At 43.3% G+C, this 22116-nt stretch overlaps 2 long non-coding RNA genes across 2 annotated transcripts; both read left to right on the top strand.

Annotated features, from left to right (window-relative positions):
* The first annotated feature begins 290 nt into the window (after positions 1 to 290).
* LOC148135141 (uncharacterized) lies at positions 291 to 1846 on the top strand. The gene is made up of 3 exons (XR_015755544.1): positions 291 to 386; positions 1617 to 1669; positions 1779 to 1846. It is a non-coding gene; the product is annotated as an uncharacterized LOC148135141 (long non-coding RNA).
* A 7608-nt stretch (positions 1847 to 9454) lies between these two features.
* LOC148135140 (uncharacterized) lies at positions 9455 to 15829 on the top strand. Its single transcript, XR_015755564.1, has 5 exons — positions 9455 to 9499; positions 10137 to 10243; positions 12935 to 13017; positions 14744 to 14835; positions 15742 to 15829. It is a non-coding gene; the product is annotated as an uncharacterized LOC148135140 (long non-coding RNA).
* The last annotated feature ends 6287 nt before the right edge of the window (positions 15830 to 22116 follow it).

Here is a 22116-nt window from a genome sequence, read left to right as displayed (position 1 = left end):
AACTCATGAACAGCAACAAAAGCCACGAAGCAATCCGCATGCTCCAGCCAACAATGCGCCCCGGGTGATTGATGTCAGCGGCGGACCAATGGAAAGGCAGGGACAGAGCTGGAGGACCTGGCGCACAGTTGGTCCTCCGACCAATCAGGGTGAATGAGGGGCGGGACTAGACTAGACCACTTGATCATCCTCGCGGTCTGTTCGGGATGTGTGGACGGAGAGCTGTTGGTAAAGATAGAAATAAACAGCAGGAAGCGGGAGGGAAATGGTGTCGGTATGGGTTGAGAGGGTTTACAGACATTTGGTGCACATCGAAAATACAAATTTGAAACTCAGTCCCGTTTTTGCAGTAAACGGGAAAATGCCTCATCCAGCGATTGATTCGAGTAAGCACCACCATCTTTATTCGGGGCAACGATTCACTGGACCCGTGCAGCCGCCAGCTTTGTTGGGGGCAAAGTTCAGCGGGACGCATGTGCAGCCCTCTCTGGTAGGGAGTCACAGGGCAGGATTTGCACAGAGCATATTCGCACCCAGAGAAATGGATTTTTTTTTCTGGATTTGTTTTTTCATTCATTTAAATGATTTGGATGTGAATAGAGGCGGTACAGTTAGTAAGTTTGCAGGTGACACCAAAATTGGAGGTATTGTGGACAGTGATAAAGGATATCTCAAAGTACAATGGGATATTGATCGAATGGAACAATGGGCTGGGGAGTGGCAGATAGGGTTTAATTTAGATAAATGTGAGGTGCTGCATTTTAGAAAAGCAAATCAGAGCAGGACTCACACACTGAATTGTAAGATCTTGGAAAATCTTGTGAACAAAGAGACCTTGGAATGTAGGTTCATATTTCCTTGAAAGTAGAGTTGCAGGTAGATACGACAGTGAAGAAGGCATTTGGTATGCTTCCCCTTATTGGTCAGAGCATTGGGTAAAGGAGCTGGACAGGTCATTGGTTAGGTCACTTTTGGAATATTGTGTGTAGTTCTGGTCTCCCTCCCATCAGAAGGAGGCACTGAAACTTGAAAGGTTTGAGAATAGATTTTCAAGGATGTTGCCAGTGTTGGAGGATATGAGTTGCGGGGAGAGGCATAATAGGCTGGGGCCATTTTCCCTGCAGTGTCATAGACTGAGGTGTGATGTTATAGAGGCTTATAAAAATCGTGAGGGACATTGATAGCGTAAGTAGACAAGGGTTGGTAGACCCCAGAACTAGAGGATATAGGTTTAGGGTGGGGTGGGAAATTCAAAAGGAGCCTAAAGGCAACTAAAATTGTAACATTTCAAAGGCATTTGAATAGGAAGGGTTCAGAGGGATGTTGGCCAAGTGCTGGAAAATGGGAATACATTAGGTTAGAATATCTGGTTGGCAAAGATGGGTTGGACCAAAAAGTCTATTTCTGTGCTAGACATCTGACTGTGGGATCATAAAAGTGAACATTGCTCTGATTCATCTCTGGGCTCCTTGATGTCCACTTGTTTGTTATCTAGCTTTCTCAGTCTCTCGTGTGTATTTTTGCTCTGTGTAGTATTTTACTATTACGTTCACAGTCCTCTTTGTAAATGAATTGTCCACTGCTGCCTGGCTCCTGACCATATACTCTATTATCAGGTTATTTTTTCCACAATATCTTTGACGGTCAAGAGTTCTTTTTTTTCCAATAAGTGAGTGGATTTTCCTTCCATTTCTGACAGTCAAATTCTGCACCATTTTCATTCCCCCATAAATCATATTGCACTCCCTGAAACATGATGTGTATTTCTCCTTCCACAGATACCAGTGATCAAGGCCAAAGCTCTGTTGCCTGTTGAGAAGGTGATGTTTGACTTCCTTGTACTGCTGCAGTTGGTATGGTGAAGGTGCTCCCACAACGTGGTTGGGTAGGAGACATTACAGATTATGCACTCAGAGATAGTGAAGAGTAGAAGATATCTGTATAAATCAACACATTTTTAATTTCACAAAATATTGAGAACTTTTGACGTAAGGCTACAGATAGAGAATATTATGTCCGGTGACCAAACCTTTGCGAAATAAGCAATTTTTCAGGAATGACTTAAAGGAAGAAAGCAGATCTTAGAGGGTGGGAATTCCAGACCGTGTTGCCTTGGAATCTGTAGAAACAGTCACACAGCTGAACTCAAAAATAAACATATCATTGGGAGTCTAAACTGAAATGAGTTATTGAGATGTGAAAGTGTGTCTGATGCATGGAGATAGGAATGATTACAGCCAGGAATTAAGTCAAGGGTGTGAAAGTAAATTGCTGTTGCTTATAAATGGGAGCCTTTTGATGGATCAGCAAGTTCTGGTACAAGTGAACACTTGGGCAGTAGAGTTTTCAATATTCTGGAGATTATAGGGAGGGTGATTGTGGGATGCTGGCCAGGAGTTGGTTTAGATAATGAAATCTAGAGTTCATAAAATGAATGAATGAAAATTTCATTAAATTAGCTGAGACTGTGGTGAGGTCAGATGATATCACTGAAGTCGAAATAGTGGTCTTGGAGTGGGACGGGCTGTTACCTTCAGCTGTTTGTCAGTTTGTGAATCAAGTCTGTAACAAGCTCAGAAGCTGATTGGCCCTGCAAGAACCCAAACTGGGCGTCACTGAGCAGGTTATTGTGAGCATGTGCTTGACAGCACTATCGATGACAATGTCTATCACTTCACTGCTGAGCGAGTGTGGACTGATGGAGGGAAATTGGCTGGGTTGGATGTGTCCTGCGTTTTTGTGTTGAACAACACTGGGAAACATTTCCCAATATCGGTAGGTGCCAGTGCTGGAGCAGTACTTGTCTTGGTGGGCAGCAGGTTCTGGAGAAGAAAGTGAGGACTGCAGATGCTGGAGATCAGAGCTGAAAATGTGTAGCTGGAAAAACGCAGCAGGTCAGGCAGCATTCAGAAACTCATTCCTGAAGAAAGGCTCATGCCCGAAACGTCAATTCTTCTGCCCCTTGGATGCTGCCTGACCTGCCTGCGCTTTTCCAGCAACACATTTTCAGCAAGTTCTGGAGCACAGCTATCAGTATATATTGCCACAATGCTAGCAGGGCCCATAGCCTTTACACTACTTGTCCATTTCTTGATCTGATTTGAAATGGGTTTTCAACCAATTCGATTCACATCTGTGATGTCATGGACAAATGGAGAAGCCTCATCCACTTGGCACTGCTGGCTGAAAATTGCTGAAAATGCTGTCGTCTTATCTGTTGTATGAATGTGTGAGGCCCCTCCATCATTAAGGGTGGGGATATCTGTGATGCTTCCTGCAGTGAGTTGTTTAATTGCCCATCACCATTCCTGACTAGGTGTGACAAAATTGCAGAGCTCAGATCTGATCCACTGGTTGTTGGATCACATAGTTCTATTTGGTGTTGCTTGCACTGTACCTTCACCAGGTTGGCGCCACATTTTCAGGTATGTTTGGTATTGCTCGTGGCATGCCCTGCGGAACTCTCCATTGAAGTAGTGTTGATTCCCCTGGCTTGATGTTAATGGTTGAGTGGGGGATATACCAGGCCATTAGATTACAAAATTGGGCTGGGGTACAGTTCTGGTACTGCTGTTGGCCCACAGTGAGACAGAGGTTGTAGGGTCAAGAGGGCTGATTGTGTTGTTGTATTTTCCAGTGCATTGGTAGATGTAATGTGGTCTATCCAGTTTCATTCCTTTGTTGAGACTGTGCAGTGACTAATACAATGAGTGATTTGATGGGCCACTGTCAGAAATGCAACTTTTGAAGAAAGGTTTTGTGATTTATACATGAAAGAAGTGAAACTATCATGGTATTCGAACAGATGAAAGACTCAACATACAACCAAGGTATTTTTCAATGGACAATTTCAGTTACGTCACACTATAAATTTTTGCTATAAATGCTGTGCCTTAGAATTGTGCCCTCCACACTCACCTGATGAAGGAGCGGTGCTCCGAAAGCTAGTTTGCTTCCAATTAAACCTGATGGACTATAACCGGTGTTGTGTGATTCTTAACTTAGAATATTACAGCACTACTAACAGGGCTGCATGTAAACAGGCTCAGTCCAGTTAGTCAATACATTCGGAAGGATTGCCTCCAAGTTTAACGACGCAATATTCGTCAAAACCGTCAACTTCAACCTGCAATGTTGTTATTAACAAAAACTTCAGGCTGACATAAAGCTCCCCACCCCACAGCAATGTGGTAACCGGGCCCGGCCCAAGAATTGGAACTGGGACATTTGTGGACCGTGATCTCAAAGGAAGCGAGCAAACACAATTCTGAGAGATGAGTTCTCAAAGATGAGTAGCAGGTTTGAGACAAGGCCGGTGGTATACCATCTTGCATTCAGCTTAATTGCATTTCTTATTTACAGTAGTGTTTTGAAAAGTATAAAGAACCAGTTTGTTTTCTGTGGTTGGGGAGTTTTATCCTCGTTGATCACAGTTGCTGCCTCTCGCTCCACAAGTCAAATCATAGGATCTAAACAATAAACTGCAGGTGCTGGTGATCTAAACCCAGAAACAAAGTGCTGGAGAAACTCAGCAGTTCTGAGGGCATTGGTGAAGAGAAAAAAAAATGTTACATTTCAAGTTTTTGTCTGAATGGACAAAGGGTCATTGGACTTGGAACTTACAATGTTTAATTCCCCTCAGAGATGCTGCTGGGCCTGCAGTTCTCCATCACTGTGCTTTCGATATTCAACTTTATTTACAAAACAGATCGGAAAAATACTAATCTGCAAAAGTGAAAGGTTCATTGCAAACATGAGCATAGTTTCCACACTTGAGTTACACAAGCACATCTCAGTTTAAAAACAAGATTTAACTCAAAGTAACATTCCATTTCAAAATTAGCCGAGTTACACCAGTAATAAAGCTCATCCACCCAATGAGGCACTTCAGACAACATCCTGCAGTGTTGCACACAGCCACCTTTACCGAAGAATGATCACATGTCACAAAATTGAAGGCAAAGAGCGTGTCTCTTTACAGGAGCTGAAGTCAAACTCTCAATTTTTGGAAAGATTTTTATTAAACCTGATTGAACATTTAAATCTCAGAGCAAAATCTTTGCTTTTTTTAAACAAAGTGTGTGGGAAACATCCCACATCTTGCTAAAGGTTCAGTTCAGTCTGATACATAGAGCCAAAGGTCAAACAAACGTCACACTTTCTTTCACTTCTACAAAGGGCTGACATCACATTTCTTCAGGATTTAAAGTATTTTATAAATTGTTTGAAAAATCATTTGTCACGTTAAAGAACTGGACAATAACTACCATTGTATACAATAAGAGTGAAGCCTGTGACAGCAGATTGAGCTTTGGAGGGCAGTGAATGCACTTTCTAAATTCTGGGAGCACTTTTGGAGACTGCTCCCAGATGATGATAGTGAGCATATCTGGAATGCACTGTTTAGATTTGGGAATCCTTGGGAAACAGTCTGTGGTTTCACTGATACTTGGTTTGCGTTGTTGGTGTACAGTAAGCAATTCATAAAGTTACTTATGTATTGTTGTTGACTACCTGAATGGTATTCAAATCTGCCAGGTTGCCTTCAATAGTGTGAATGCATCTATTGTAAATATTTCAAATATTCCAGAACTGCCCAGTGCTTGGCAAATTCAGGGGGGACAAAAAAATCACATTGAGTAATTTGAAATTAAGAATGCAAGAGGATTTAACCACTGAAATATTCAATTCAAATAGTTAAATGGAATGCTCACATCTAAAATACCTGTGATCCAAAGGAATGGATGGACTGACAGAATTGGGACCAAATTCCTAGCTGGGGAGTGTGAAATGTGCTTTGATAAAGTCACCTGCATTTACCAACAATAATTTGGCAAGCTCGGAAATTTAAAAAAACAATACGAGCTTCATTGCTGCTCCAGTCGGGTCCCAAGCTCTGTGCAAAAATAACAAAGTTCAGGTTTATTGCATACACTCTGAAACACGTGTTTCTTCAATAGATCTTGCAAGTTGAGCATAGCAACATCATTTGGATGGACAAACTTTTGCCAACTCATTTCTTTCCGAGCCTCTATAGCCTGAAGAGTGACCAGAAGCAATTACTCCCCATATGTGGGAACATATGGGGAGTAATTGGGGTGGCACAGTGGTTAGCACTGTTGCCTCACAGCACCAGAGAGCACCAGAGACCCGGGTTCAATTCCCGTCTCAGGTGACTGACTGTGTGGAGATTGCACATTCTCCCCGTGTCTGCGTGGGTTTCCTCCAGGTACTCCGGTTTCCTCCAACAGTCCAAAAATGTGCAGGTCAGGTAAATTGGACATGCTAAATTGTGTTAGGTATAGGGGAATGGGTCTGGATGGGTTGCGCTTCGGCGGGTCGGTGTTACTTGTTGGGCCGAAGGGCCTGTTTCCACACTGTAAGTAATCGAAAAAAAAATTACCGTCGAGGATTTTTTCCTTCAGAATTGATTTCCATATATTCAGTGCCCAGAAAAGATAAAAAGCTTGTCACCTTTTATAGAGCAATGATTCAGTGGGAGTAAAACACTCACCTTTTCTTGCTTAATAATCACGCTGCCTAAATTTTAAACATGAACACTTCTTAATAGTTCACGAGATCCTAACGAAATATTTTGTGCAAAACAAATCACATGGTACATAGTTATTCAGATAATAAAACAAGTTTGTTCATTGAAGAACCCAGAGGAAAAGGTCATGAAACAATGTGAGTTTGATACACCTCAATTATCATTTCAAGTGCATTCTCTGCATAAATTCTCCTTTTCCTCCTCGAAGTATTCAAATTCTTGAATACTTGAGAGAATGAAGTCACAGTTGTACAACACACAATCAGACCTTTCAGTCCAACTTGCCCATGCTGACCAGATATCCTAAATTAATCTAATCCCAGCATTTGTTCCATATCCATCTTAAACCCTTTCTACTGATTATCATTTTATTTTACTTTATCAGCACTTGAAATACTGACGTTGTTTTCTCTAACATTGGTTAAAGAAATCATAAGTTCATTCATCTAAGTTAATTTTGTAATCTTTCACAAAGAAACAATTGAGAACAAAATATAGCCGAGTGCAAAACAAAATACTGCAGCTGTGCGATATCTGGGAACACTCTAAAGCTGAGGCACTGATACTGCACAAGTTTGTCAGCACGGTTTCAATTACTGACAATAATTTATTAATGCCTTAGCCTTCACATAGTTAAGGTAAATGTGAGATATCTGAATTTCATGAATTGGTTCCTATTGCACTTTGATCAACAAAAAATATTCTTGGTTTAATCTACTCAAAGGAGAAAGTGACGACCAAAGAAGCTGGACATCAGAGTCAAAAAGTGTCATGCTGGAAAAGCACAACAAGTCAGGCAGCATCCGAGAAGCAGGAGAGTTGATGGTTCAGGCATAAGCCCTTCATCAGCAATCACAGGCTTCAGAAAAATAACTGGCATAGACTTAAGGCAACACATACGTAGAAAGGTCGAAGCACGTTACTATCTGATTAGAGACTAATTTCAGATTTGTTACCATTCAGTGCAACATTTCAGTATGATATTTACATATGTACCCAAAAGATAAGTTTGGTTAAAATTACAAGCTCTAGAATGATTATAGGATTAAACCTGGAAATAAAGCTGGTGAACAAGAATGGCAAAGTGAAGTCCCACCAGTATCGCCTTGGGCAGTGTCAAGGAAGAATTTGAGAGCAGAGTTGCCACTTTGGAGTAACCTGCAGTCTGGCCAAATTGCAGCAAAAAGCTGTTCAATTTTATCTGCAAACTATTGAATGCAAAATCCTCCTTGCCCAATAATGAGGCAGTATTTTGGGATGTCATTTTTAAAATATATTATTTTCAAAGTTACTCACAATTGAGAGTAACAGCTTGGCGCTGTCTGCATAACACAGTACGTAAAGGAATTAACAGAAAAAATATTATTACCCAAATTCAGAGTCACTAATTTATTGATATTGCATGGGTCCAGCATTGATAAGTAATCGACTTTTAAAAATAAATATAGATACATTTACTAACTACATTGGGATACAGTCAAGTTTCTTACTGAACAGTGACAGGATTGGACAGAGTCCGCGTGGATTTAAGAGAGGGGAATCATACTTAACAAAGCTACCGAAAGAATCTACAGAGTCAAATATTAAAGTAAGAAATTGCAGGACATTTAGAAAAGCTTATCATTAAACATGGTAGACTGGGTTTTGTGAAAGAGAAATTATCTTTGACAAATTTGCGACAGTTCATTGAGGAGATAACAAGCAGGGCTGATAAAGGGCAATCCAATGATCTGTATTTGGATTTTAAAAATGCAAATGATAAGGTGCTACATAAAAGTCAATTGCTCAATTTAGGAGCTCATGGTATCGGCGTAATGTATTAGCATGGATTGACGATTGGTTTACCACACTGGCTGTTGGTGAGTCCTCACTTGCAGTGTTGTATACAATGTTAGCTCCCATATTTAATAAAGGATAAACCAACATCGGAGACCATTCAAAAAAGATTCAATTAGATGTTTCGAGGACGAAAGTGTTGACCTATCAAGGATAGATAAGCAGGAGTGATCTTATGGAAACAAGATTCTGAGGAGCTTGACAGAGTAGATGTTGACTAGATTTTCTAGCACCAGTGAAGTCTCAAACCAAGGGACATTACATAAGGGAACATTCATTTTAGAAAAAGTAAAGAACTTTTTCTCTGTGAATGGCTAGAATTTCCGCACCCAAACAATTGTGAAAGTTAAGTGTGGGAGGGGAATGGTTGGCTGACTCTTCGGAGGGTTGTTCTGGCTTGTTGGGCTGAAGGACCTGTTTCCACATAGTAGGGAATCTATGATTCTATCTCAAATTATTTTAAAAAAGGGCAAATAGATTTTTGAAATATTGAGCAGTTGAGGGCTATGCGGATCAAGCATAAAAGAGGTATTGAGGTCTGGGTTGGCCAAGCCATGATCTGATAGAATGGGGGAACAAGCTGAAGGCGATGAATGCCCTACTCCTGCACCGATTCCTTGAGGCTCTATTTCATGTTTTTTTTTGTTTCCAAAGAAGAGCGTGATACAATGTGCTTAAGATCTCAGATGTTGTGTAAAGGAGTGAAAATGGGGTGTTTATGTACTGATTCAGAAGGCATTGATTCATCAATCACAGCTATACAGTCATGAGTAGGGAGGCAATCCCCTCCATGAATAGAGGAAATCTACTGCAGAGCTCACACAAAGGGAATTCTGACCCTCAGTAAACTCTCCCATCACATTACCCAACATATCAGCTGAAGGAGGACACACTGCGCATGTTCTCGCCAACAAAGGGACTCCGGGTGATTGATGTCAGCACCGGACCAATGAAAGGACGGTGGGCGGAGCTGGATGACCTAGCGGGATGTTGGTCCTCCAACCAATCAAAGTGAATGTCGGGCGGAGCTAAACTAAACCATGTGATCCCCCTCGCGCGCGGCGCGGAGTCGCTGTAATGAATGCTCGGGAAGTTATGGAAAGAAAGGATACGGTAAGGAAAAAAATAAATAGGGAAACTGGAGAAAAACTGTGTTGCTATGAGCGGAGAGGTTTTACAAACAAATTGTGCACGTCGGAAAACACAAACTTGAACGTCCCAGTCCCGTGTTTGCAGTAAATGGGGAATTGCCTCAGCGCGGCTGCAGGCCTGAGTGAGCGCCGCCATCTTTATTCGGGACAATGATTCACTGGACATGTGCGGAGCCGCCATCTTTGTAGGGGGCAAGGTGCAGCCAGGCGCATGTGCAGCCTTTCTCTCGTTTAGAGTCATTGGGATCATAGCAGCCAATACTGCTCTGATTCACCTCTGGGCTCCCTCATCACCACTTTGTCAATATCTAGCTCCCTCAGTCTCGGACCATGGGTGTACTTTTGGTCTGTTTACTACTGTATTATTACTTTTATAGACCTTTGCAAATGAGTTTTTCACTGCGGCCCAGTCCCTGACCATGTGCTGCTAGATTATCAGATTACTTTTTTCTTGAATATTTTTGACAGTCAAGAATTCTTTTTTCCAAAAAGCAAGTGTATTTTCCTTCCATTTCTGGCTATCAAATTCTGCACCATTTTCATTCCCTGTAATCCATTTTGCACTCCATGAAACATCAACTGTGTTTCTCCTTCCACAGATACCAGTGATTAATGCCAAAGCCCTGTTGCTTGTGGAGAGGGTGATGTTTGACTTTCTTGTACAGCTGCAGTTTGTGTGGTGAAGGTGCTCTTACAATATGGTTGGGTCAGAGACATTATAGATTATTCATTACAGCAACAGTGATGATTTGAAAATAATGTCAAATCAACAACAGTTTGTATTTTTATTATCATGCTTATAATTTCACAAAAATACTATTGAGAACTTTAGACATAAGGCCAGAGATGGAGATATTAGGTCAGGTGACCAAAAGTAGGTTTTGAGGGATGTCTTAAAGGTGGAAAACAGACCTGTGAGATTTTGGTTGCAAATTTCAGACCATGCTGCTTCAGCAACTGTAGAAACAGCCACACAGATGAAGTAATGAATTAACAAATTGTTGGGAGTCTCAAAGAAAATGGGTTGTCGAGGTCTCAAAGTGTGTGTGGTGCAGGGAGCTAGGGATTATCACAGCCAGGAATTAAATCAAGTGTGAGAAATTTAAATTGAGGGATATTGGCCACATGCTGGCAGGTGAGACTAGATTGGGTTGGGATATCTGTTTGGCATGGATGGGTTGGACCGAAGGGTCTGTTTCCATGCTGTACATCTCTATGACTCTATGTTGTTGCTTATGAATAGGAGACTTTTGATGAATCAACAAGCAGATATTTAGATGTTCTTGAGATTACAGGGAGGTTGAATATGGGAAGCTGGCCAGGGAGTGAGTTTGGATAATGAAGTCTAGAGATAGCTCATATACTTTCATCACATTGTGTTGAGACAAGGGTGAAATCAGCTCGAAATAGTGATCTTGGAGTGGGGCTGAGCTATCACCCTCACCTCACCTCTGGGATTCAACTGGTTGTCAGTTTGTGAATCAGGCGGTGACACAATCGTGAGCTTATTGGCCCTGGTGGAGCCTAAAGTTGCAGAGCAGCTGTTGCTTGGTAGCCCTGGTGATGACATCTTCCATCACTTTACTGCTGATCGAGTGTAGACTGATAGATGGAAATTGCCTGGGTTGGATTGTTCTGTGCTTTTGTGTTGAACATCCCTGGGCAATGTTCCACATTGTCGGTAGATGCCAGTGCTGGAGCAGTACTTGGCTTGGTGGGTGGCAAGTTCTGGAGCACAAGCCATCAGTATGATTGCCAGAATATTAGCAGGGCCAGTAGCCTTTAACTACTTAACCATTTCTTGATGCGATTCAAACTGAATCGAACTGGTTTAAAACTCACATCTGTGATGTTGGAAACCACTGGAGAAGGCTGAGATGGATCATCCCACTTTGCACTTCTGGCTGCAGATTGCTGCAAATGCTGTCATCTTATCTGGTACATGGGTATGTGAGGCCCCTCCATCAGTAAGGGTGGGGATTTCTGTGATGCTTCCCCCAGTGAGTTGTTTAATTGTCCATCACCGTTCACAACTGGATGTGGCAGAACTGCAGAGCTCCGATCTGTTGCATTGGATGTTGGATCACTTAGCTCTGTTGCTTGCTGCTGATGCTGTTTGATATGCAGGTAATTCTGTTTGATAGCTTCACCAGATTAGCACTTCATTTTTAGGTATGCCTGGTGCTGCTCTTGGCAAGCCCTCCTTTACTGTCCATTGTGATGGGTGAGAGCAGGATTTACAAACCCATGAGATTACAGATTGTGCTGGAGTACAGTTCTGCTGCTGTTGATGTCCCACAGTACCTTATAGATACCCTATTTGAGATTCTACATCTCTTTGAAGTCTGTCCCATTTAGAATGGTGATAGTGCCACTCAACACAGCGGAGGTTTTCTCAACTTTAAGGCAAGGCATTGTCTCCAAAAGGAACATGTGATGGTCGTTCTTACCGATAACTGTCATGGCCAGACATATCTGCAGCTTGTCAATTCATAACAATGAGATCAAGTATGTTTTTTTCCTTCTTGTTGGTTCCCTCACCACCCACTGCAGACTCAGTTGAGCAGCTATGTCCTTTAGGACCTGGCCAGCTCAGTCAGTAATTCTGTTGCAGAGCCAGTCTCGATTGTGGACATTGAAATCCTGTACCCAGAGTATGTTTGACACCATTTTGTTGCCTCAGTGCTTCCTCCAAATGTTGTTCAACATGAAGGAGAACTGATCCATCAGCCAAGGGAGGACGGTACATGGTAATCAGCAGGAGCCATGAGACTCCCAGGGCGAATCCTCCCTGTCTGTACACCACTGTGCCACCACCTCTGTCTGGTCTGTGCTGCCGGTGGGACAGGACATATCCAGAGATTTTAGGAGAAATTGAAGACTGCAGATGCTGGAGGTCAGAGTCGATAGTGTGGTGCTGGAAAAGCACACCAGATCAGACTGATGAAGGGCTGAGGCTCAAAACGTCGATTCTCCTGCTCCTCTGATGCTGCCTGACTGTTGTGCTTTTCCAGCACCACACTCTCGATATCGAGGGATGGTGATGGTGGTGTCTGGTCATTGTCTGTAAGGGATGATTCCGTGAATATGACTATGTCAGGCTGCTTCTTGACTAGTCTGAGGTACAGCTCTCCACATTTTGGCACCAAAAACCATATGTTAGTGAGGAGGACGTTGCACCATCGAGAGGGCTGATTCTGTGGTTGTAATTTCTGGTGCCTTGTTAGATGCCACATGGTCCATCCAGTTTCATTCCTGTGTTGAGACTTTGCAGTGATTAGTACAGTGAGTAGCTGGCTGGGCCGCTGTCAGGTTGGCAGGATTTTTTTTTACCATTGACAATGGTTTCATGGAAATCAGGAGATTCCTAATTCCAGTTATTTTTTCGTGAATTCAGATTCCACCATCTATAAAGATGGGATTCGAACCAGGACTTCAGTCGTTTGTTTTAATATTCTGGATAAAAGCTAAACACATCAGGTTTGTTCACTCATTTTAAATATCACTAACCCTGGATTTGTTTCTTTGTAAAACACTGTCCATCATCCTGTCTCCTCTATCCTCCCCTCCAATAACATGAGTGAGGAGCACATGGAGTTTCTCTGTCACCATGACTGAGATAATCCGATCTGCTGCTTCCCTCCCTCCCACTAGCCCACCGAGCCAAACTGCCTCACGTGGTGTTCCTGGTTTTTGTCCTAAACCTACATCGTTCTCCAGTCTCTTGTTAAGCCTTATCAGAGCTCATCTTTACAATTTACCCAAAGCTTGCTAAACCACAGACTTTCCAACACTCTGTCTCCTCCTCCTCCTCACCGATTCACAGATATTGTTCCTTGTTCTGGCTGTCTGTCTTTTCTGGTTATGCCCTTCTCTCCCCTTCTTTGAAAAACTTCCTTTTGACCTCATGGTTTTTGGAAAATCCTGCTCCATTTCCACTCTCTCTTTCCTTTCTGAATTCCTTGCATTTGGTGTCCCTCCAGTATCTATCCTTGCTCTCTCCTGTATCTCACCTACATACTGCCAGGAGTTGACATTGTGAAAAAGCACCATGTTAGGTTTCACATGTACATTGACACTGCCCAGCTCTCCCTCCCCACCATCCCTCTCCATTGTTCCACTGTTACTCAGTTACCAAACTGCTTATCACATTCCCACTACTTGATTAGCTGCAGTTTCCTCCAATGAAACATTGTAACGGTTAAACCCATTGCCTTCAGTTGTTATTCCAAACTCCTTTCTCTTACTGCTGAGCCTCTCCCTCTCCCTGGTAACTGTCTGAGGCAGAAATACGTTCTTCACAATATTGCTGTTATATTTGACCCTAAGGTGACCTTCTGATCAGACATCTGCACAATCCCAAACACCAGGGAATTCCAATCTCTTAAACATTGTCTGTCTCCACCTCACCCCAGCTCCATTGCTACTGAAACCCCTTACCCACCTCTGTGTCGCCTTAAACTTGACGAATCTGAAGCAGAACCCTTGATTCCGCGACTGACCCAGAATCTGGTTCCAGACTCCCTTTTCAGTATTAACACTCGGAAACATCCACTCAGTATTTAACCTGTCAAACCCCTTAAGAATCCCATCTGTCTCAATGAGATCACCTCTCTTTCTCCAAAATCCAATGAGTAGAGTCCCAACCTGTTCAGCCTTTATTTAAAAGATAATCTCTCCAAACCAGGGATCATCCCAGTGAATCTTCCCTGCTGAAAAATGTGTTGCTGGAAAAGCACAGCAGGTCAGGCAGCATCCAAGGAGCAGGAGAATCAATGTTTCGGGCATAAGCCCTTCTTCAGCTTATGCCCAAAACGTTGATTCTCCTTCTGCTTGGATGCTGCCTGACCTGCTGCGCTTTTCCAGCAACACATTTTTCAGCTCTGATCTCCAGCATCTGCAGTCCGCACTTTCTACGAGTGAATCTTCCCTGAAATGCCTCCAATAAAGTGACACATTTCCTTATCTAAAGGGACCAAAACTGCTCACTTTACTCCAGATATGGTGGTCTCACCACCACTTCCTCACGTTACTCTCGGGTATATACTCCAAACTCTCATACTGAAAACCCTCTGAACAAAACACTCCATTCCCCTTCCTGATGACCTGTTGTAACTATGTACAGTAATCCTGCGCCAGGAGGAGGGGATGGTGTGGGTTTCTAACTTGAACGGAGAGTGACAGATTTTATAAACTTGTATTACAGGATATTACAGGTGGACATTCAGATGGTAATCTCAGTAAATGTTCTGCCAAACTCTGAATTACTCAGTACATCAGGACCTGGATATTCGCATTGTGAGTATTGCGTTCCAGATCAATCCCTTTTGCTGCTTAAAAATTCTCCTTTGAATCATCACATTCTCTCAAAAGGTCTCCCCAAACCTTCAATGTGTCATGTAATCCTTTTATGATGACCTGATGAGTGTAAGGTTTATTATTCGGATGTGTAATTTTTGTACAAGGATGTCACAGAGAGGGAGCAGAATATTCTTAAAGGGGAGAATAACCATTTTGAGGGGAGGCTGTTGTTTATTGGTATCAATGACATAGGAATAGAAGAGTTCACATTGTTGGATCATTCGAATCTCTTGTGGGGTAGAATTGACCTCCATCAGAAGGATGGATTGTACCTGCACTGAAAGGGAAGAGTTGCTAGTGCTATTCAGGAGGCATTAAACCAGTGAAGGAATGGAGGTATACTCAAAGAGAGAGTGAGGAAAGAGCCAAGTCTGAGGCTGGTACAGTTCAGGCGTCAAACAGTCAAGGCAGGCAAGGGCAAGGCACAGAATGAGGTCGGACTGAGCAGTTACACTGCATTTATTTCAATGCAGGAGGCCCGATAGGTCGGGCAGAGGAGCTCAGGGTATGGTTTTGAACATGGCACTGGGATATTACAGCAATTACAGAGGTATGACTTAGGAATGGTTAGGACCAGCAGCTTAATGTTCCAAGGTATAGATGCTATAGCAAGGATAGAAAGGGGGCAACAGAGCAGGGGGGTGAGATGGTTTTGATGAGGGATAACATTATGGCTGGGCTTCAGGAGGATATTCCTGGAAGTACATCCAGGCAAGTTGTGCAGGTGGAACTGAGAAATAAATAGTCAGCCGGGAATTGAGAAGTAAATTTACTAACAGATCACTTATCTGTAAGAATAGTATGATTGTATACAAGACTTGACCTTTTTAACTTCACTCACAGGATGAGGGTGTCACTGGCTGGGCCTCAAGGGCAGTTAAGATTCAACCACGTTGCTGTTGGTCTGGAGTCACATGTAGGTCAGACCAGGTAAGGATGGCAGATTCCTTCCCTGAAGGATATTAGTGAATCTCATGGGTTTTTTTTTTGCAACAATCAACAATGGATTCATGGTCTTTAATAAATTCTTACTTCCACATTTTTATTGAATTCACATTCCACTGTCTGCTGTGACAGGATCCAAACTCGAGGCCCCAGAACGTTTTCTGGTTGTCTGGATTATCCATCTAGCGATAGTATCACTAGACCATTGGGCAGGGTGAGTGACTGAGGTATCCGTGGGGCAGCACATCAGCACCAAATATCCCATGGTCTCTGTGGAACATAGAAAGGGCTGGGGAGGGAAATATATCCCTGGTGGTGGGGTCTGACTGTAGGTAGCGGAAATTGCAGAGGTTAATGCGCTGTATCTGGAGATTCGTGGGGTGGCAGGTGAGGACCGGTGGATTATATTCTTATTGTGGTTGGAGGGGTGGGGGGAAGGTGGAGGTACGGGAAGTGGAGGATATGCATTGGAGGGAATTTTTGATCACGTGGGAGGGAAATGCAGTCCTTGAAATAGGAATCCTTTCTGGGATGTCCTGGAGTAGAATTGCTTCTACTGTGAGCAGATATGGCAGAGGCGGAGGAATTGGGAGTACAGGTTCATGTTTTTACAGGAATATACTCAAGGGAAATCAGATGAGCAAAAAGGGAACATGAAATATCTCAAGGAAATGGTTTAAGTAGAATCCAAAGCGATTCTACAAATATATCAAGGATAAAAGAAAAAACAGACAAAGAATACAACTTCTTAAAGATCAAGAAGGCCATCTGTGGAACAACAGGAGGTGGGAGAGATACTATGCTACTCTTTTCTGAAGAGTTTGGAGAACTTGATAGTTAACAACAGTGATAACTTGAAAAGTGTCCATGTTACAGAGGATGTGATACTGGATGTCTTAAATGGCATCAAGGTGGATAAATCCCTGGGTCCTGATCAGGTGTATCCCAGAAATTTGTGGAAAGCTAGGAAAGCAGTGCCCCTCCCTGAGGTATTTATATCATCGTTTGTGACAGGTGAGGTGCTGGAAGACAAGTGTTGTTATTTTAAAAAGGTGGTAAGGAAAGGCCAGGGAACAAGAGAACAGGCAGCCTGAAGTCAGTGGTAGGCAAGTTATTGGAAGGGATTCTGAGGGATAGGATTTACATGTATTTGGAAAGACCAGGAAAGATTAAGGATAGTCAACATGACTTTGTGTGAGTAATTCTCTCTTTCTAACTTGATTGAGTTTTTTTGAAGATGTGACAAAGATGATTGATGAAGGCAGACTGTGGACGTTGTCAATATGGGCACTGAACGATGTTCCACAAAGCAGACTGGTTAGCAAGGTTAGATAACATAAAATGTTGGGAGAACGAGCCATTTGGATACAAAACTGGCTTGAAGGTAGGAGGCAGAGGGTGGTGATGGAGGGTTGCTTTGCGACTGGAGGCGTATGAGCAGCATTGTCCTGCAGGAATGGATATTCGGTCCTCAAATAAATGACTTGGATGTGAATATATGAGATATAGTCAGTGGGTTTACAGAAGACACCAAAATTGGAGGTGTAGTGGACAGCGAAGAAGGTTAGTTCAGAATACAACAGGATCTTGTTCAGATGGAACGAAAAATGGCAGACTGAGTTCAATTTAGATAAATGTGAGCTATTGTATTTTGGAAAGGCAAATCAGGGCAGGACTTATACACGTAATGGTAAAGTCCTTCGCAGTATTGCTGAACAAAGAGACCATGGCGTTCAGATTCATTGTTCGTTGAAAGTAGAGTCGCAGATAGGCGGACTAGTGAAGGTGGTGTTTGGTATGCTTATATTTATTGGTCGATGCATTGAATACAGAAGCTGGGACATCATATTGTGGCTGGACAGGACATTGATTAAGCCATTTCAGGAATTCTGTTTTAAGTTCAAAATCCCCTGTTCTGGGAAGGATGTTCTGAATCTTGAAAGAGTTCAGACAAGATTGACAAAGACTTTGCCAGGGTTGGAGGATTTGGGCTACAGGGAGAGACTGGGGCTATTTTCCCTGAAGAGTCAAAGACAGAGGTGACTTTATGGAGATTTATAAATCGTGAGGGGCATGGATACGGTGAACAGCCAGGGTCTTTCCCCCCCCCCCCCCCCCCCCCCCCCCCCAGGTGAGGTGGGTCCAAAACAAGAGCAAATGGGCTTAAGTTGAGAGGGCAAAGATTTAAAAGGGATCCAAGGGGCAACGTTTTCAAGCTGTGTGTGGTGTGTGTGTGAATGAGCTGCCAGATGAAGTAGTGGAGACTGATACAGTTACAACATTTGAAAGGCATCCGTGAATGGGATGGGTTTTGAGAGATAGGGCCCAATAGCTGGCAAATGGGACTCCAGTAGTTTAGGATTCCGAGTCAGCATGAACGAATTAGACCGAAGGTCTGTTTCTGTGCTGTCCATCTCTATGACACTAATAAATTAAGATGCGTTCCTCTTTTGTGGAGAGCTAGCAGAAGCACAGATAATTGTCCTTGGAGCTGAGACGGTTAAGCAGTGATTTGGACCAGGTGCAGATTTGTTTCCAAACAATTGATTTGCAGAGAGAGAGGAATTGTTAGCACGATCACAATTTTTCGTAACTACTTTCAGGTAACTGGCAAATAAAGCAGAGTGAAAATGGGAACATTATTTCACTCAGTAAGTTCTGCGCACCTGGAATAGGCTGAACGGCAGCTGGACACAGATTCAGCAGGTGTTCTCAAACAGATTTATAATTTTACTTTTTAAGGAAGGACTTAGTGGGATTTGGGCAAGTGAGAGGGGAGTTGGGACAGATTTGCAGCATCTCCAGAGGGAGAGAGTACAGTCCCAATGGGCTGAATAGCCCCAGCCCCTGTGCTCTGTGATACTGCCCCATTCACTGTGAATGATGAAGCTCATCCCAGGGCAGAGAGAGAGAGAGGATCCCACCACTTACCTCACAATGGGGCCCGGCTGATTGATCTCAAACAAGTACACTGTTTCGGAAAGCGTAGGAGGTCACCCTCTCAGGGGCATATCGCACTGACAAGCAAGGTACTGGTACAGAGACTGGCTCCAATGTAATGTGAGGTATATGAGGTTCCTGGTGATCGATGGTGATAGCAGATTCTCTGGTATAGGGCACAGACTGCCGTTTCTGCAGCTGACAGTGAGACATCAGAATGGGTGGTACCTCCCTGGTGTCAGGGACAAGGATGTCTCGGAGAGGGAGCAGAGTATTCTCAAAAGGGAGTATGATCAGTGGGAGCTCATTATACATTCGTACCAATGACATCGGAAGAGGAAAGGATGAGGTTCTGACGAGAGAATATAGCAAATTATCCTGGAGGATAAAAAGTAGGTCTTCGTGGGTAGTAATATCTGGATTACTCTTTGTGCCGCATGCTAGTGAGAGTAGGAACAGCAGGATAGAGCAGATGAATGTGTGGCTAAGGATCTGGTGCAGGGGAGAAGGATTGCCATGTTTGGATCATTGGAATCTCTGCTGGGTTAGAATTGACGTGCATAAGAAGGATGGATTGTACCTGAATTGGAAGGTGTCTAATATCCAGGCAGGGAGATTTGCTAGTGCTACTCAGGAGGCATTAAACCAGTGAGGGAGTGGGGGGTAAACCTAAAGGGATAGTGAGAGAAGAGGTATGTCTGAGCCTGGTACAGTTGAGAAGTTAGACAGTCAAGGCAGGCAAGGGCAAGGCACAGAACGAGGTGGGACAGAGCAGTTTCACTGCATTTATTTCAGTGCAAGGGGCCCGTCAGGGAAGGCAGATGAGCTGAGGATATGGTTTTGAACATGGGACTGGGATGTCATGGATATTACAGAAACGTGGCTCAGTGATGGATAGGACTGGCAGCTTAATGTTCTAGGGTGCAATGGAAAGGATAGAAAGGGGGACGAGAGGAGGCAGAATGGCGTTTTGGATTAGGGATACCTTTATGGTTGTGCTCAGGGAGGATATTGGGAATATTTCCAGTGAAGTTACTTGGATAGAATTGGGAAATAAGAAAGGGATGATCACCTTGTTGTGGTTGTCTGCTTGGGTTTCGTCTGGTTGCTCTGGTTTCCTCCCACTGTCCAAAGATGTGTAGGATGGGTGGGTTATCCAGGCTGAATTGCCCATAGTGTTCAGGGATGTGCTGGCCAGGTGGATTGCTCATTGGAATTGCAACATTATAGGGGTAGGGTAGAAGGCTCTGATGTTCAGTGTGGATGTGATGGGCTGAATGGCCCGCTTCCACGCTATCTGGATTCTCTAATAATTCTACTAGCTTTAAAATAGTTACAGAAAATAATAGACCAGATCTAATAGGTAGCCTTCTAAATTGGACAATTTCGATGGCACAAGGTAAGAACTTGCAAAATTTGTTTGCGGGAGGTTATTTCCAGGGAAAGGGATGGCTGGACAAAAGAGTAACCAGGCAGAGAATAGCAACCCTCAAAAATCAGTAAGGCTGTCTATGGAACCGCAGGCGGTGGGAGAGATTCTGTAAGTATTTCACATCAGTTTTTACTGAAAAATGATATGGAAGCTAGAGAGTTTGGAGAAATAAATAGTGATAATTTGGCAATTGTTCATATTACAGTGGAGGAGCTACTGGATGTCTTAAAAAGCAGAAAGGTGGATAAATCCCAGGAATCTGAGCAGGTGTATCCCAGAACTTTGTGGGAAGCCAGGGAAGTGATTGCTGGGCCCCTCACTGAGATATTTGTATCATCGATTGCCACAGACAAGGTGATGGAAGATGGGTGCCATTATTTGAGAAAGTTAAAAATCACACACCAGGTTATAGTCAAACAGGTTTATTTGGAAGTGTGCTTCCAATTAAAACGTTTGGACTATAACCTGGTGTTGTGTGATTTCTAACTTTGTACACCCCAGTCCAACACTGGCATCTCCAAATCATTATTTGAGAAAGGTAGTAAGGAAAAGCCAGGGAACTATAGACCGGTGAGCCTGAAGTCAGTGGCAGGCAAGTTGTTGGAAGGGATTCTCAGGGACAGGATTTACATGTCATTGGAAAGGCAAGAAAAGATTAGGGATAGTCAGCATGGCTTTGTGCATGGAAGTCATTAACTTGGACTTGAGAAAGACACAAGGTTCCACATAACAGACTGGTTAGCAAGTTCAACACCATAGAATACAGGCGGAACTAGCTATTTGGATACAACATTGTTTGGAAGATCAAAGAGTCATAGATGTACAACACACAAGCAGAGACCCTTCGGTCCAACCAGTACATGCTGACCAGATATCCCAACGCAATGTAGTCCCACCTGCCTGCACCCGGCCCATATCCTTCCTATTCATATACCCATCAAGATGCCTTATAAATGTTGCATTCGTCCAACTTCCACCACTTCCTCTGGCAACTCATTCCATACACGTACCACCCTCTGTGAAAACGTTGCCCCACAAGTCTTTTTAAAGTCTTTCCCCTCTCACCCTAAACCTATGCCCTCTAGTGCTGGGATCCACCACCCCAGGGAAGAGACTTTGTCTATTTATCCTATCCATGCCCCTCATGATTTTAAATACCTCTATAAGCTCACCTCTCAGCTTCCGACGCTCCAGGGAAAATAGCCCCAGTCTATTCAAAATCTATTCAACCCCCAGCTGAGCTCAAATCCTCCAATCCTGGTAACTTTCTTGTAAATCTTTTCTGAACCCTTTCAAGTTTCACAACATCCTTCCGATAGGAAGGAGACCAGATTTGTACGCAATATTCCAATAGTGGCCTCACCAATGCCCTGTACAGCCACAACATGACCTCCCAACTCCTGTACTTAATGTTCTAACCATATGCCGCCTTCACTATCCTATCTACCTTGGCTACACTTTGAAGGAGCTATGAACCCGCACTCCAAGGTCTCTTTGTTCAGTAACACTCCTCAGGACCTTACCATTAAGTGTATAAGTCCTGCTAAGATTTGATTTCCCCAAATGCCACTCCTCAGCCCATTCACTCATCTGATCAAGATCCCGTTGTACTCTGAGGTAATTGTTTTCACTGTCCACTACACCTCCAACTTTGGTTTCATCTCACTAACTATGCCTGCTATGTTCACATCCAAGTCATTCATATAAATGATGAAAAGTAGTGGATCCAGCACTGACCCTTGTGGCACTCCACTGGTCACAGGCCTCCAGTCTGAAAAACAACCCTCCACCACCACCCTCTGTCTTCTGCCTTTGAGCCAGTTCTGGATCCCAATTGGCTAGTTCTCCCTGTATTCCATGAGCTCTAACCTTGCTGAGCAGTCAGTGTCTTGGTGGAGGGT

The sequence above is a fragment of the Chiloscyllium plagiosum genome, unplaced genomic scaffold (assembly GCF_037043375.1).
Source record: "Chiloscyllium plagiosum isolate Xiang-an unplaced genomic scaffold, Cpla_swu_hap1 HiC_scaffold_51, whole genome shotgun sequence".
NCBI classification, from domain to species: Eukaryota; Metazoa; Chordata; class Chondrichthyes; order Orectolobiformes; family Hemiscylliidae; genus Chiloscyllium; species Chiloscyllium plagiosum.
This window is presented reverse-complemented; position numbering and strand designations above follow the sequence as displayed.